At 44.5% G+C, this 15,969-nt stretch overlaps 1 protein-coding gene across 4 annotated transcripts in view; it reads left to right on the top strand.

Moving 5' to 3' along the window:
• The first annotated feature begins 558 nt into the window (after positions 1–558).
• Positions 559–15,969, top strand: part of hivep2a (HIVEP zinc finger 2a) — an 89,512-nt gene continuing 74,101 nt past the window's right edge. For 2 of the 4 annotated variants that reach the window (XM_067482365.1, XM_067482369.1), the window contains exons 1-2: positions 559–943; positions 9,418–9,475. The gene's annotated coding sequence lies outside the window, so the exon portion shown is untranslated. The remainder of the gene's footprint in view (positions 944–9,417; positions 9,476–15,969) is intronic. The other 2 variants (XM_067482367.1, XM_067482371.1) reach the window with 1 other exon arrangement.

Raw genomic sequence — 15,969 nt, 5'->3', positions numbered from 1 at the left:
GTGGGGTGGTGCAATATTAATGCCAGTCATGATGATGATGTTGATGCTTACATGGCATTTATTATGTAATTATACAAAATATATTTAATTATAATATTTCTTAAATATCATATGCAATATTGCAGTTATGAACTGTAGCCTGTTTTAATGTGTTCAATTCCCGCCTTATTCCATAGTTACAGAATATACTTTACTCATATAGTGCAACTACGGGGCAATAAGACGTTCAGTCAGTCAGACAGACAGGCAGACAGACAGACAGACAGACAGACAGACAGACAGACAGACAGACAGGTCGCTCCAGAGGTGACCGGGGAATCCTGCTCTCCCTCTGCCGGCAGACAGAGCCTTCCTCCTCGGTCACTGCTCCTCCTCCCCTCCCCTCCCCCTGCCCTGGTTGCGCGCTGGGGGATCCGACGACGTCACGCGCGCAAGCACACACACACACACACACACACACACATACGCGCGCGCGCACGCCCTCTTCTCCCTCTCTCTCCCTCTCTATGCTGCTATTCTGGGAAGTGGCGCTTGGAATAACCCCCGTGTGCGTAAGTGTGTGAGTGAGTTCGCGCGCGCACGCGCGTGTGTATGTGCCTCCTGATTTCACTCTCGTATACACATACACACTCACAACACAGTCAGACGCACACATTTACTGTCTGACTGAGTGCAGCAGCGGAGCTCCGGCAGCAGAAATCCGGTCGGAAAGGATTTCTTCCTTTTTTACGCGCAACTTTTTCTCCGCGTGCCGCCTCGGAGCCACATTTCCTTCGCTTCGGTCCTCGACTCTTGTGGATTTCTAACAACTGTCTGCCGGCCGTTTCTAACGGGCGACCGGCAAAGTGTCAAGCCCTCCCGGAATAGGAGCTCCTGTCAGCGGGGTTGCTTGTTGTCATTTTCGCGCAGAGACGGAGGCGCGCGGCCGGAGCGCAGACAGGAGGTAAGAACGGGGAGGGAGAAGCGAAACCTTCTCGGACATATTCTCGCACATATTATAGTGACGGTGGGTGGTGGTGGTGGGGGGGGGTTCTGCGCCATGACGGACACTGTGGGCTCTTTTCACGGCACTTGATCTTTTGTTTAGCTTATAAGGGCACGGCTATGCAGGGGGAATACCCCGGGCACGCATTGCATTGCATGCAGATTACCCGGGTTGCGTAATATCCTGAGGAATTTGCAGTAGCCTGCACGGCCAGACTGGCTGCAAGGCCGGTGGAGGGAGCGAGTGGGAAAGCGACCTGGAGGGAGGGGAGGGGAGGGGGGGGATGTTAGATGTGAAGCTGTCAAAGTCGAAGCTCGAATCGGTGAGATTTGATATCTGTGAGGTCGATTTGCTGCCTCTGCGCGTCATGTGCTGCAGCAAACGAGTAACGTTCGCAGCAGCTTTATTGGCTTTCGCCTGCAAATATTAATATGCCATTTCTATAAGCACCGTGGGATGCGTGCGGGGTGTTCGTAAGTGGGCTACAGCTGTGACCTCAGCGCACTCCGGTATTTCCTTGTTGCTGCTACACTGTGCTCATTGTGGCGTTCATCAGATAACACGGCTATTGTAGCTTGTTGCTACAGTGCGCGTTGTCGTCCGGTCCGTGCCCCAAAAAAAGACGCCTGTTTTTGTTGAAGAGTTCTTCTTGAGAAGACACTGACTTTATCACATATGCTCATGGTTTGCTTCCTCTGTTTGTGTGTGTGTGTGTGTGTGTGTCCGTGTATGAGCGAGAGAGAGAGAGATGGTGGGTGGTGCGCTGGCTGGTTCCGGGAATGTTCCATGACGTGTTGCCGTCTAGAGAGGGGCCCCAGTCAGGGAGACTCCAGCGCCACGACCCTCGTCCTTGCTCTCTCTCTCTCTCTCTCTAACGAGCCTGCTGATTCTCTTGCACTGGAAAACATTTCAGCCTTTCTTCACTGCGTTTCTACAGGAGAGATTTACAGCCTCATCATAAACGCGCGTCCTGTACTGTCATAATCCTGTGATCTCTCCTCCCTGCCCCGCCAATGTCCCACACATGTCAGGGGTCAAAGGTCAGGGTCGAACTGCTCTGACCAAAAGGTAGATTTAAACGATGAAGCCTGTAAAAGGAGTGATGCTGTTTAACTCTTGAATACAGTTAAAGATTTGAAACAATATAAGAATGAATGAGAAAATTGAGTCACAAAAAAGGAAAAATGCAAAATGTCGGTAGCAAAAATCTACTTATATTACAGGCTGCATTGTTAAATCCATGCGTTCAAATTGTCTTTGTTGGCAGGGAAACTAAACCAGGTGATGGTATTTTTAGAAACAATGAAAAGCTGTGTGTTCTGCCAAAACAAGTCCAGAAAATGATGGGGGCGGCAGAAAGGAAGGACCACGTCTGAACTCCTTGTTGCTGTTTAGCGCGTAAGAGACACGAAATATAGAAAGTTGGAAGCTTGTGGCAAAAAGAGATCATCGCAGTATGAGTCCTGCTGTCAGGAAACATGCTGGTGACCGTGTGTGCGCACATGCCAGTGAGGTGTGCGCGCGCGCGCGTGTGTGTTTGAGTGGGTGCTCGGTTAAAGGCCGACCTACGTACCATCTGTCCCACTGCCACCTCAGATGGCCGTCGGGTTGTGCTGTGTAGGCGCAACATACAAACACACACACGTGTACTGCGAAAAAAACACGTGTGAGGTGTCAGTTGATTTTCGGCACTCTATTAACTTATTACTGAGGCCTTGTGGGAAATCTGTGTGGATGAGGTACCACTGCCAATATGCTACTGATCTCAGAGCATTTACTTTTACAGCTGAAATGATTATTGAGTAATTTGGATACTAATTATTCTTGATAAAAGTGATCCAGCATTTGTGATTGGCGTCATCACGGGCAATAATCACGGTTGCAGCCGTCGCTGTGCGCTGAAAGTGAACATTCACGCTTGGAAAATGGAGAGAAGGCAAACGAGGAGAGCAAATGAGCAACAAGAAGAGTGAAAGGGTGGAAAAATCTGTGTGTTTTGAGATTATTTCATGGATGTAGCTAAGCTGCAGTATCAGCAGCACACGCTGCTTGTGCTTGGCAAGTGTTCACCTGCAGGATGGCTAACGTTCGAGCTTAGAGAAGCGACTGGCTGGGAGGCTTAGACCTGAGATTGCTGGTTTACGAAACAGGAAACTGATCCTGCTGCAGACTTGTTTCTAACAGTTGATATGTGCTTTTGAAATAGTGCAGTGTGACCTGCAGGTTTTTAATGAGAGCTGTTTGTGGAAGGTTGTATCAGTCTCATCCTATTTACAGAATAGGCGACATAAGATTACGACAGGTGACCGGGGGCAGTCATGGACTCTGGGGGCCCTGGTTTCTCTCTCTTGAAGGGGCAACTTATTACTTATTACTTGTGTTTGAGCCTTCAACATGTCGTATGGTCTTTTTTCTGCTTAGCAGATGCAGTGGGCTGGGTTGTTGTTGAAATGCTATAGCTCAGCTGTCAGTTGACCAATAGTCTTGCGGCACTTTGAGAATTTGTGGATTATTGTTCAAAAGCATGAGCTTAGTGTATGATATGTTACTGTGACAAGTGTTTTGAGTTGAAAAAGCCCTCCAGCCTAAAAAAAAAAACAATATAAACGATTAGTTCCTGCTCTCTTGCATTAACCATAGAGACCTGCCTCCTTTATGGTGGCGGCTGACATGCGGGACCTTCATCTCTTGAAATAGCGCCCTCATGGCGGCTGGCACGTCGGCCCTTTGTAACCACGCAACAACCTCCTGGTTACGTGGAGGCACAGAAACTAGCGGGCTAGGTTTAGTGTAAACATTGCGATTTCGCCTAAAATAGGAACTTCCTTTGCATTAGTGGGTCATTGTCGTCATGTGGACAATGACAAATACATGGTATGCGTTGTGAAACTGTCACGGATAACACAATGTTGCATCACTGGAAATGATCGTCAGTCTCTTGTGGGACAGGCGTGTGCTTTGTGACCCATTCATCCAACCTGACTTCCTCCTAACGCAGCTTTGTTTTCTGCTCCTGTCATAACTGCTATTAATACAATAACCTGCTGCACAGTTTGTTTTTTTTAAAGGACCTTCTCTTTTGAAGGCTTCGCTTTCCCTATTGAATTAATTCCATGTACTAATGCGATTTCTTTCTTGCTTTCTTTCTTTTTGTATATTTTCTTTTAAGCTTTCACTCTGTAGCTCACAGCAGATGTGACAAGTTTGCATTTGCTGTCAATTAACACAGCACACACATCATAGCTGGAGAATTTGAAATGACTGCAGATGTATGGCATGGTGTTATGAAGACACACACACACACACACACACACTCTCATTACAGCTTAGAGATGTGCACAGCATTTATCCTGAAGGAAAGTGTTTGTAAAATCTGCAACATATTTTCAGTCTGCAACATTATCAGGCCTGAAAATTCTGCTCTGACTGATTAACAGTTAATCGTAACATCCTGCGTCTTGCTTTCACCTTGTTATTTTTGGTGGATAGTTAAAGTGTTATTGAAGCACAGCAAGTCATTTAAAGACAGTTTTTAGTCCACGTTTGACATTGACCTTCCATGTTTTATAGACTAAATCGTGGGCATATTGTGCAATGTGCATACGATATCTCAGGGTGAAATATTACACCGCACCTGAACGCACATGCAATACAGTAACATGGCGCCTACTAATTCTACAGCTGGATTCTGTTGCCTCTGAATGCGACTGTACGGTGCGCGCGATTAACTGAGCGCCGGAGGGCAACGCGAGAGCGCTCTGCTCCTGTGACCGAGGTCCTGACAGTGACGGCTAAATTATTAAGACACACAAACACAAATGACTAATGACTCAGTTGACAGGCTGCTCTGGTCAATTGTACCTCGGTGAGCTGGTGTTATATCTGATTATGGCTGGAGGAGAGGACGAGTGGTGGACAAGTGGGAAAGAGGAGCACAGTGGGAGAATAAGGAGGACAGTAGTACAAGTAGGGGACAAGAGGAGGACAGATGAGAGTACAACAGATAAAAGTAGTAAAGGAAAAAATGATGAGTTAAGAGGAGATGGATCAAAAGAAGGGAGACAAGGACAAAGTAAGGAGGGAAACAAGAGAGGAGGAACACGGCAGAAAAGCAAAGGGGAGAAAACAGAGGGCGAGGATAGGAAACGAAAACATAGAAGGCGAGAGGAAGATATGAGGAGGAGGAGGAGAAGAGAGGAGAGGAAACGAAACAAGCGCAGAACGGAGATTTGGGGGAAGGAAACGATAGGAGAGGTTTGCAAGCATCAGAGGAGTGTGTCTGTCAGCTGCTGACACACTCTTCATTTGGAGCGGTTTGCTTAGTGTGTGTGTGTGTGTGAGTGTGTGAGAGGGATCTCAGCTTGTTGTCCTCAGCTGCACAAAGGGAAAATCTCCCTCTGTTAGTCCCTGCAGTCAGCTGAGGGCTTTTTTTTTTTTTTTTTTTTTTAATCCCAGAACTAATCAGCTGTCAAGTGACAAGTTGCTGCTCCGCACCAACCAACCACATGGCAGCGAGGAGGGAAATATAACTGCTGTGTTTGTATGCGACACGGAAACAGGCTCATTTTGTAACCCAATCTCTCTTTACTTAGAGGGAGGTGCTGGATGCTCTGTCAGGTGGTCTGTGTGTGTCTGTGTGTCTATTTAAATGCACCAGGAAATGATGAAGAGATAGTTGGGAAGGGAGAAAAAAGAGACTGGCCTACTGTCTCAAAGACCTGCCAACGTTGTCCTCTAACAGCACTGTCCATGCAGAGAAACACTCCACGCACAGCAGTAGGATCTTTGCTCCACCAACAACAAGCTTAACTGTGTTCTTGGAAAACCACTAATAGCCAGGGATGATTTCTGACAGCTGGCTCTGTCTTAGATCTCTACTAAAGGTAAATTGTCTTTTGGGGATGTTCACGTGTATGAAATGTCCTTGGACCTATAGCCAGTGGAAGTTTCAGGGTGAAGAAACCACAGTTTTGAATTTGGCTTCACTCAAAAAGCAAAAAGCAATTAATGAACCAACAAAGGAAGCTTTGCTGCCTTTACCAGTGGAAACAGTAGTGCAACACACTACGACCAGTCAACGTAGCTGAAACCTTTTTTGATGTCCACCTGCCTTTGGAGCACCCTCTGGTGGGCTTCCACAGCCCTTTCTCACCTTTCCTCTCACGCTCTCCACGGCGCCCCACAACACCTCGACCCCTCTGCCCACCCAACGCGCCTACTATGGCTTTAGTTTAGGGTGTAAATGTGCATCCACCTGGGGAAACTCTGGAAAGCAGGTTGACTATTATTACAAAGTCTATAGTGTGAGCAACAAGATGACATGAACTGAAGCTTCCTCCAAGTGATGTCATCTGAAGGCATTTTTCAGCTAGAAAAAGAGAGATATTTTAATATAGGTAAGTCAGACGGAGGTTAATTGGCATTTATGTACATGTACTACTCAAACTAGAACCAAAAAAAGCGAATGGCGTAAAGTTCTGCAACATGGACGGACACGCAGTGCCGGCGTCTTTTATTCTGACAGCCTGTGTTTTGCAGCTCTGCCGTCTCTGTCTCTGCAACGTAAAGACACGGTGCCCAAAAATCAGAGGAACATTGTAAGCAGCGTCTCATAGCCGAAAACAAAGATGCTGATTACCGTGTTTGAATAACAATTAGGAATTTAGCTCACGTTTTAGAAAATAAGAGATCTATGTCGTGTATCGATGTGCAATACGTTGATTTTGTCTCTATTTCCTAACCTCACCAGACACTAAAAAGGAAACATATACTTCATGTGGATCCAGTGCTGTAGCATTTAAGTATATTTGACTGGTGGAACTGATCTGAGCACCGGGTAATTACAGCTAATCAGCACAAGGAAAAGCTCTCGTGTTACATGCATGTCTCCCTGCTCTGCCCACTGAATCCAGTTACAATATCCAAACCTCAAGTAAACATGTACATACTTACTGGAACATACTTGATATAAGTAAAAGTAGCACTTTGAATTCTTTCCTCCACTTGAAGTACTAAGTATATGTTCTAAAATTTACAAAAGTGCATGTAATGCCAGAACATTGTTTTTATATTTAATAATAATAATAATAATAATAATTTATTAAGAAGCAAATAAACGCAGCGCGCACAGAAATGTCGTCGTTTTCTTATTCATAGGTGGATTACAGCTCAAATGTCGACAACATGACCTCATATTTCAAGCATCACAGCCACTACAGCTTTGGTGCAGTACGATTCAAATGTTTCAGTGATCACAAAGGTCAATGACGATCACCTTTTGATGTCAGTCACCGAAAATTTTCATTCGCTATTTTGCACCGACACTGAACAGTCATATGGGGAGAAATATACATGTCTGCACCCACAGAGATGAAACTGGAACCAGAAGATGTTGGTTGTCGAGCCTTGAGTGTGAAACTTTCACTTTTGTGCCTCCTTCATACGCACACGTAAAGCCCTGCTGACTACCAGTGTTTTTTTTCTTGGGGATGTCCGAAGGCATTTTGGGAACTGTAGGAAATTTAAATGACGTGAGAGGGCAGGAAAACATGAACCATGATGCAGGTTTTGGGAAAGTAAGGTAAATCCATAATGGTAAATGACAATACGTCATTATTAATGTAATTCCTGTAACACTGCAGATGTAACAGTAAATTGTATTGTCGATTCAGATAATGATGATGAATATTATTATTATTCTTATTATTGGTAGTAGTAATAGTAGTAGTTAGGACAGTGTTGAACCTTCTGACTTCGTGCGCCATTCCCAGGCTTTTCTGATGTTATCTGCCACTGCACAGATCGTGGTGCCATAGTGAAAACACAGAGCCAGTCACTGCGGTGCGTTTAGGCTGAGATATTTGCATAACCATGCCAAAGATAAAAACGCTTCAAAAAATATCAGGGGATGAAACGAAATCCAATCTCAGCGGGTGAGACAGAACAGAAACCCCAAAGAGCTTTAAAGGGAAAAAAGTGACAATGGAGAGCTGAAAATCAAGATGACAAATGGATGATGCTATTGATCTGAAACTGTCTCTTATCTGTTTGCTTATTGTTGGGAGTCATTGAAGGGTTTGTTATGTCAGAGTCAAACTCTGCGAATGTGCCAAAGCAACGCTGAAAGCTTCAGAAGAGTTTTTAGAAATGTATAATCACAAAGCACAGGTTCAGCATGTCACTCCTGCTGCTGTGGGGAAAACAACACGGCTGTTTTTTAAAAGAATTCCTGGCGTAAATTAAAATGCTATATACACATTTCTATGCTAATGCTGCATAACGACCTTTTTGACCCTTCAAACATCAAGTAAAATTAAACCCCAGGCATCAATGGGCTAATATAATAGTCTCCACCAGATTTTAAGAGCCGTGGTTGCAGCCATGCGATTCCACGCCATTGCACTATTAGTGAGGCTGGGGGCTGGTAAGGCTCGACGTCAGCAACCCCAGTTCATACAGAAGGTGCTAGATGGGGCTGAGAGACCAGGGTTCTGGGCATGTCACTCAACTTCTGCCATGCCAAACTGGGCGGTGTGCTTATCTATGGGTATGTTGAAACAGCCAGGAGGCAAAGATAGGGTCTAGTTTTGATGGGCACATATACCATCAAAATCCTTTGTACTAATTAAATAAAAGCATATAGCCTGTATTACAAGTCTTAGAAGCCCTAAGGTACATACTGTATGTACATATGCTGCATTCTCACGACATGCACGTAAACTGCAACTTTATTGATTTTTCAAAGGTCACAAGACAGTAATTTTGGTTTCTGTAGTAGCTGTATCAAGAAACAATTGGCAACTCGAGGCAACAATAAACTCCCTTAAATGCTGTATATCCTGCAGTGCTGCTTCTTTAAAAAAAAAAAAAAACATGCCAGCGACTGGGTGGGTCTCAATGGCCTTCTTTACCCGAGGCCCCTTTAGAGTCTAGAATCACCGCTGAACATATTCACCCACATCATACATGTACATACCTTAGTGTAAACACAGAAATGTTATATTGTCAGCTCCAACACTAGAACACAATAGTGGCTTTACCACTGTATGATCAGCCAGTGGCACCGGAGCTTCACTTACATGTGTGTATTTATGCACAAGCCCGCTGAGCCCAACAGCTTGCCATATGGGACAGGGTAGTCTGCACAAATTGGGCCATATGGTGCGGTGTGGTAGAAAGCCATCCTGCAACAGTGTCACGCCATCACACGCTGTGGTTCATATCATATCACTTACATTAAAATCTGCAGGAGCAACCCAGAACATTCTTTTAGTTATTTATTGTTTACTTTTAATCAATCTTAATCAAAGTCCCAGCATTTTGCATTTCGGGTGTAACATGTCCATTCCGGGAAATAGATGTCGTACACACACGGTAAAGAAGATACAAGAGCGGAATTTCCATGAATACTTTATCTTTTCTTTATCTTTTAGGGTCTAGGATGAGTTGTGGACTTGTCAAACTGGACCAGAGAAGAAGCGGTTGGATCAGGTAGGTTCCCTGACACTGAATTTGTGCATGTGTATGGTGGATATAGCTCATAGTTGTATGCGATAACATAGATGTAGAGGTTCCATTTGACAGGATAAGGTTAAGATAAAGTGAATTTACGCAGCACCATATTTCACTGGGATCCTGAGTTTACTAGGAAGTGAAAGCAATGCAAAAAGTTTTATTGTTATTAAGTTATTAAGGCAAATTTAACTTGTCATCTAAACAAAAATCCACCGGTAAAAGTAAACCTGTGTTTACACGAATCTCCCCCGTGAATTTAACTTGTCAATTGAGGTGAATACTCCTGACAAGAAGTGAAGGTTTCTGAAAACAAGGAGGAAAAGGTGGAATCATTTCCAATAATAAGCATAATTACAAAGTAAAATGGCTGCTGCTTTTGTCATGAGACAGAGACGGCGAGGGTGAGGCTCACACAGAGAGGCACATGGTAAGAAGTAGAGAGAGTTGAGCTCTATTCATTTAACCAGAATTACTCACTGTATTTTTTATTTTTTTTTCCTTCCTGGCTTGTTGCCGGGGCAACCGTCCAGCTTCGTTACCGAAGGTGTGACCTCGGCTGAGAGTGTAAATGAAAAAGCTCGCTGTAACGGCCCTGCTGCCTGCCATCATGTAAATGCTGTGGAAGGCTGTTTTCATCACATGCTTTAGCTTCACGGCAGAGGAACAGTTTGGAGCAAAAATGGCTATGACACCGTTAGAAAAACAAAAATAAAATTCCTGACTTCCTCTGTGGCTTTATGTTCAACGTTTAGATAAACATTTGCTGGACAAGCTCACGAAAAAACAACAAGTGCATCGTGAAATAATCAAGTACCGACTGTAAAGCGATAACCAAGCATCTTCCCCATGTTGTTGATTAACTTCTACAGCCCAGTGAGACCCGACACTCATTTTATGTTCATCATTATTACTGCAAGCAATGATGGAGAGGTCAAAGGTCAAGAGGTCACTGCATCTTCAAAACAACCATTACCCTAAAGAAGGAGGTCAAATTTTACATTACAAAACAAGACGATCATACAGGAAGGAGAAGGGGGAGGAATAGTGGATTATTGTACGAACAAGTGCGAAAACACTGAGCAGTTTTCCAACAGTACATGAGAAAGGATGCAATGGCTGCTGTGGCCAAGATTAGGCTAAAAATTAAAGACAGAAGAGGAGTCATATCAGGCTGGGAATTTTCATTGCTTTTCAAATGTGTGATGGTGGTTGCAAAAATAGTGTGTGCGTGTGTTTCAGTGGTGTCACTTCCTCTTCCTGTGTGACAGACGGATTTGTGTCAAGAAAGAGATGTCGTCCAAACACCCTCTGTCTTCCTCTCCCTCATTCTCACATCATTCCCTTTTCTATATGTGTTCTCAACCACGACTGTGTGTGTGTGTGCGGGGGGGGGTAGCGTGGGTGTGATTAAGTCTGACAGTGCACAGAAATAGATCATGTTAAGCAAAGATCAGTATCTGCCGTTCAAAGCACAAATGTGTGAGCTTTAAAACTTTATACGGTCTCATTTTTGTAAAACACACAAACACACACACACAACAGAAAGCATGCACAGGATGTGCGTTAGTGCCTGCAGACAGTGCACATGCTCTAAAATGCACATGCTCTGAGTGTGTGTGTGTGTGTGTGTCAGGTGAGTTTTTAGGACAATGAAGATGACAAATGACAACGGCTGCTCCAAACTGTGGCAAGCTGTTCAGAGAGACAGAGACACCAGCACACATCCATATTGTCATGTGGATTTTGCATATGCGCATGAGAAAAGGTTAATCAATGTGCCACAAAGTGAAACTTATGAATGATTAGCTGGCTGGGTAGTGTGACGATTGATGGCGCAGTCGCCATCATCAGAAGTACAAACTCACCTGTAGCACTTTCTGCCGCCAAATGTGCCATCAGTGCTTTTGGACAACGTGTGATCATTTTGTTGGGAGATACTGAAGGAAGGTCAATGATAGGTACGTACAACAGCAGGGTGATGTCTATGAATTCTGAATTATTTAGACACACGGAATTTCATATGGAGGAGGTAGAGGAAGGATTTTGACTTTGTACTTCAGTATTTCATCATCAGTCTTCCCCAGATAAATTTGTGACTAAACCGAAGAAGATTGTAGGTCAGTGTGTCAAGCTGACAAAAACTAACTCTGATAACTACAGTTCTTTAAAGCCCGTGTCACATATGAATTCCATACAGAGTCAGGAGCAAGCAGCGGACATTGTCTGGATTTGCATTTCACACATGTAACACGTTTTCATGGGAGCAACTCATGAAACAGGAAACTTCGACTGTGCGAAACAATGGTTTGTTCACAGCATGTATGAAATGTGACAGTCGAGTGATGGAAACTTCCTAATCCAGAGCAGCATGGTCGACTTATGGGCTCACGCACATGATACAGACTTTGCACCATGGGGCTCACAGGTTAAAGCCTAGATAATGTCGGACTCACACTTTTGTATTCTCGCATACACACTCCTACCCTCCATACAGTCTATACATGTAGATCTGTATGTCTTCTTAAACAATCTCTTGTAATTGCTGTGGTGAAAGAAGACGCTGTCTAAGGTCTCGGTAGAAAGTATTGTATTAAGTGTTTAACTGGGTTGAGAATATGAAGGCCATATCATAATCGGCATAATCAACGAATCATTTGTTTAACTGTCACGTGTTGCATGAATGCAGCTCCATTCACCACGTTTCTCTGCTCGTTTATTCAGGTTTTTTTTCCTGCATATGTCTTTGCAGGCAAAGCACACAAAATGATGTTTTTGTTAGACGAATAAATAAACCACAAGACAAAGTAAAAGCACAAGAAAGTGAAGCACCTCAGCAGCAACGCGATCTGAAAATGACTAAGTGAACCGTGAACAAATAGCTGAAATACAAATGAATGGCTGTGGGTGTCATAGTAACCACCGACTCAGTCCATAAAAGAAAAAGATGCACTGAAAATGAACAGTAGTGGACGGTACGGCAATGACAGCTTGTGGCTGAAACAGAGCAGGAAGTGAGGGAAGCACACACACACACACACACATTCACCTCCACACAATTGTATGGTCAATTAAAATAAGATTTTCAGAAAGTAGACAAAAAGACGGAAGGGAACGAGAACGAAGAGGTGTATGTTCTGTTGCTATGGTGACCACGGCTTTGTATGATGGATGCAAGCTGTACCCTTGACAGCATCACGCGCACACACACAGGTAAAAATGATGGTGGTGTGTGTTGATGAACAACTGTGTGCCTTTCAGTGCATCTCTTCTTTCTCTCCCCCCAGCTCCCCTCCCTTTTATTGTGTAGTGTGTGTGTGTGTGTGTGTGTGTGTGTTAAAGATAACTGGGTGGCAGAATTTGAATAGCATTATAGGATATGGCTATTGCTGAGACGACAGCAGTTAGTTTGGTTCCCATTTCCTCCAGGTACCCAGAAGTCCAGTGGCCTCTTTGTTTGTTAATTCAAATCGCATGGAAAGCAGAGTGTGTGTGCGTGTGTGTGAATGTTTGAGAGAGAGAGAGAGAGAATATTGGTGTGTCTGAGTTCTGTGCGGTGCAATAAGTAGCTTTGGTTTCGCTTCTGCATCGTTCCTCATGCAAATGACGGCTTAGTTGCTCCTGCAGCCTGCACATTTCCTGTACGTGTGTGTGTGTGTGTGTGTGTGTGTGTGTGAGAGTCTGCATAAGTGCTTCACTGTGCATTTAGACTAAATTTGCACTGGTCAACGCCTGAGATGAATTCACGTCAGTGTTTGTTTACTGAACCGTGTTTCATATTAGGACCTTTTTTGGCCAAAATGAGTAGTTTTTTACTTTATTTTATTTTTAAAACATAGGAGTTATATTGCATTCAAGGCCAAATAATTAAGCAATATAATGCATTTTTTATTTTCTACCGATGCTAGAAACTACGAGCTCCCGGAAAGTGATTTTGAATGAACGTGTAAAACCTTTCTACCTGTAACGGTGTCTTCAGACTGAACTTGAATATAATTTCCATCTTCATTCAGAAATTTGACCTCTGCGGCATCTCGCAGGACTTGTTATTAAGTTGGAGCGTGGTTGCAGGATGACGTGGAGACCCAGCGTTCTGAGAAAGACAGGATGCTTGTGGGGGTGGGTGGGGTGGAGGGTGTGTGTGTGTGTGTGTGTGTGTGTGTGTGGGGGGGGGGGGGGGGTGATGAATGGTGAGAGGACAAGGTTAAGAGGCTGGAGGAGGGATTGTAATTACGCGCTGTCACCTCCTTTGTCCCCCCTGCTTTCTCCATCTCCTCTTGTCCTCCATCCCTTTCAGCGTCCCTCACCCTTTTATCTTGTTTCTTTCATTCGGCCCCCTCCCTTACCTCCCACTCCAAATCTCCATGTTCCTTCCGTTTTTCGAACTTCCTTTTATGCCTCTGTTTCTCTTTGCCTCATTGTCATTGTTTACTCTCTCTGTCAAATTTACCTCATTGCATCCACCTTCTTCTTCATTCTTCTTCTTCCGTCCCTTCTCCTCAGTTTCTCCCTCCTCTCTTTGTCCACCTCGCTCAGGATGCCTCACTCTTTCATTCATTACCTCCTTTTTCTTCAACTTCCTGTCCCTTTTTTTTCTTTCAGCATCTCGTCCTCCGGCTTCATCCTTCTCACCATCACCACTGTCTTCCTCTGCGTCCTCTTGTGCGTCTATTTCCTCTCTCCTATCTCTCCCTCCCAGCCTCTCCACCCTCCTTTCCTCTTGCTTTCTTATCGCTTTCATATCTCTTTCATTTCTTTTATTTACAGTTTCGTACGTCCTCTAAATATTCTTTCATCTCTCCCATTTCCATGTTTGCTTTTCTCCCTTACTCCATCATCCTGTCCTCCCCCCCGCTTTCACCTCCCTCCCCAGCCCCTGCCCTCGTCTTTCCATCACACCCTCCATCCCTCCATGATCTCCCATGCCAGGGAGGAACAGGTGGCTTGCCTCTGCTGCGCCACTCAGTGGCTTCCTGCCTGAAACAGACAGGGTTAGATGAAGAGGAAGAGAAAACGAGAGACAGGGCTTGTGGCCCATGTCAGTGCCCTGGCACTCGGGCTTGTAACATGTGATGGACGGAAGGAGGAGGTGCAGGGGAAGAGGAAGAGGAGGAGGAGGAGGAGGAGTAGTTCGGCTGAAGCCTGTGATTTTCTAGACTAAGAAGGAGAAAGCGAGCAGCAGGTGCTTCAGTTTGAAGCACTTGTACAGACGCACACATGCACTTAGGATAAGTGCAACCAAGATATTTCTGTGCCCACACCAGCATGACATCATTTCCTGCCCTTGTGTAGGAAGTCGATACAGTGAAGAGCCTGTGGTGTGTCTCTCATCCTGTTTTTAACCCAGCAAAATTAGGATAATGTTCAAAATGTTCTCTTTTTTTTCACCTCTGTCTCTTTATATGAAATGCCCTCATTTAGCAGAGAAGTTTGTTCAGCGCAGTAGGAACAAGAGATGCACAATAACATGCTTCTCTCTACCCTCCTTCACTCTGTTTTCATTCTCTTCCTCTAATCTTAATCTCATGCTGCGGTTTCGGAAGTTGACACATCTGGGGAAGACGGGGGGATTGAGCTTCTTCCTGTAGCCTCTAGGATTAGACGCTGGCTACTAGCCATCTCCGGCGCTAACCCCACACTCATGGCATTAAGACTGATTAGCTCCAAGCTAGCTCACTCACTCTGAGGGTATTAGGGCTTAAAAGCTAGCGCAGCTGGCTAGCAAACCGTTCCTCCCATCCATCATACGACGAGGGATTAGCACATGCTAACGACAGTTAGCGCCGGGGACGTCCTGGCAAGGCTAAGAAGTAGCGCTTCAAAGACAAGAAGTAAACCTGAAAACACATCCCACATCACATCACTGAATTTTCTTGACGTGTCTGCAGCGTGTGCTGCTATGTTATAGCCTACATACAGTGTAACTCTTGGATGAGGGAGGGAAACAAGTAGATGAGGAGAAATCCATCATCAAAGCTTTTTGTCTTTGACATTTTTAGATACGACACAAAGTTTCTTTTTAGATATGTTGGCCAAACCTTTAGAACCAGCGCTTCTTAAAATGCAGTCCAGTACGACTCCACCACCTCAGTTATAAACACATAGATTTACCACCTTTCTGACAGCTGTACCTAATAAAGTGGCCAGTATGTTGAAATGCATCAATATGTGTTTGCTGCATCAATTTGTGTCTGGATCATGTATCAGGTTTGTCTGGTCAAAGTCCATCTCAAGTCTCAGTTTTTGAAATTAATCAAACATCGTCTATTAAATGTCAGAAAATGGCGAAAATCCAGTTTTATTTCCTGACAACTCAGGGTGTTTAAATGCCCCCATGAATCCTACACTGCCACAAATGAACGTTTTGTTTTCTTTTGTTTTTTTTGTCTTTTCGTCTTCGATCATTGTCCACATGTGGATTTGGCTCAGTTTTTACGCCGATGACGCTTCCTGACTCAACCCTCCCGCATAAT

The sequence above is a fragment of the Channa argus genome, chromosome 17 (genome assembly GCF_033026475.1).
Source record: "Channa argus isolate prfri chromosome 17, Channa argus male v1.0, whole genome shotgun sequence".
Classification (NCBI taxonomy): Eukaryota; Metazoa; Chordata; class Actinopteri; order Anabantiformes; family Channidae; genus Channa; species Channa argus.
The sequence above is the reverse complement of the archived record's forward strand: the minus strand, read 5'-3'. Positions and strand labels throughout refer to the sequence as shown.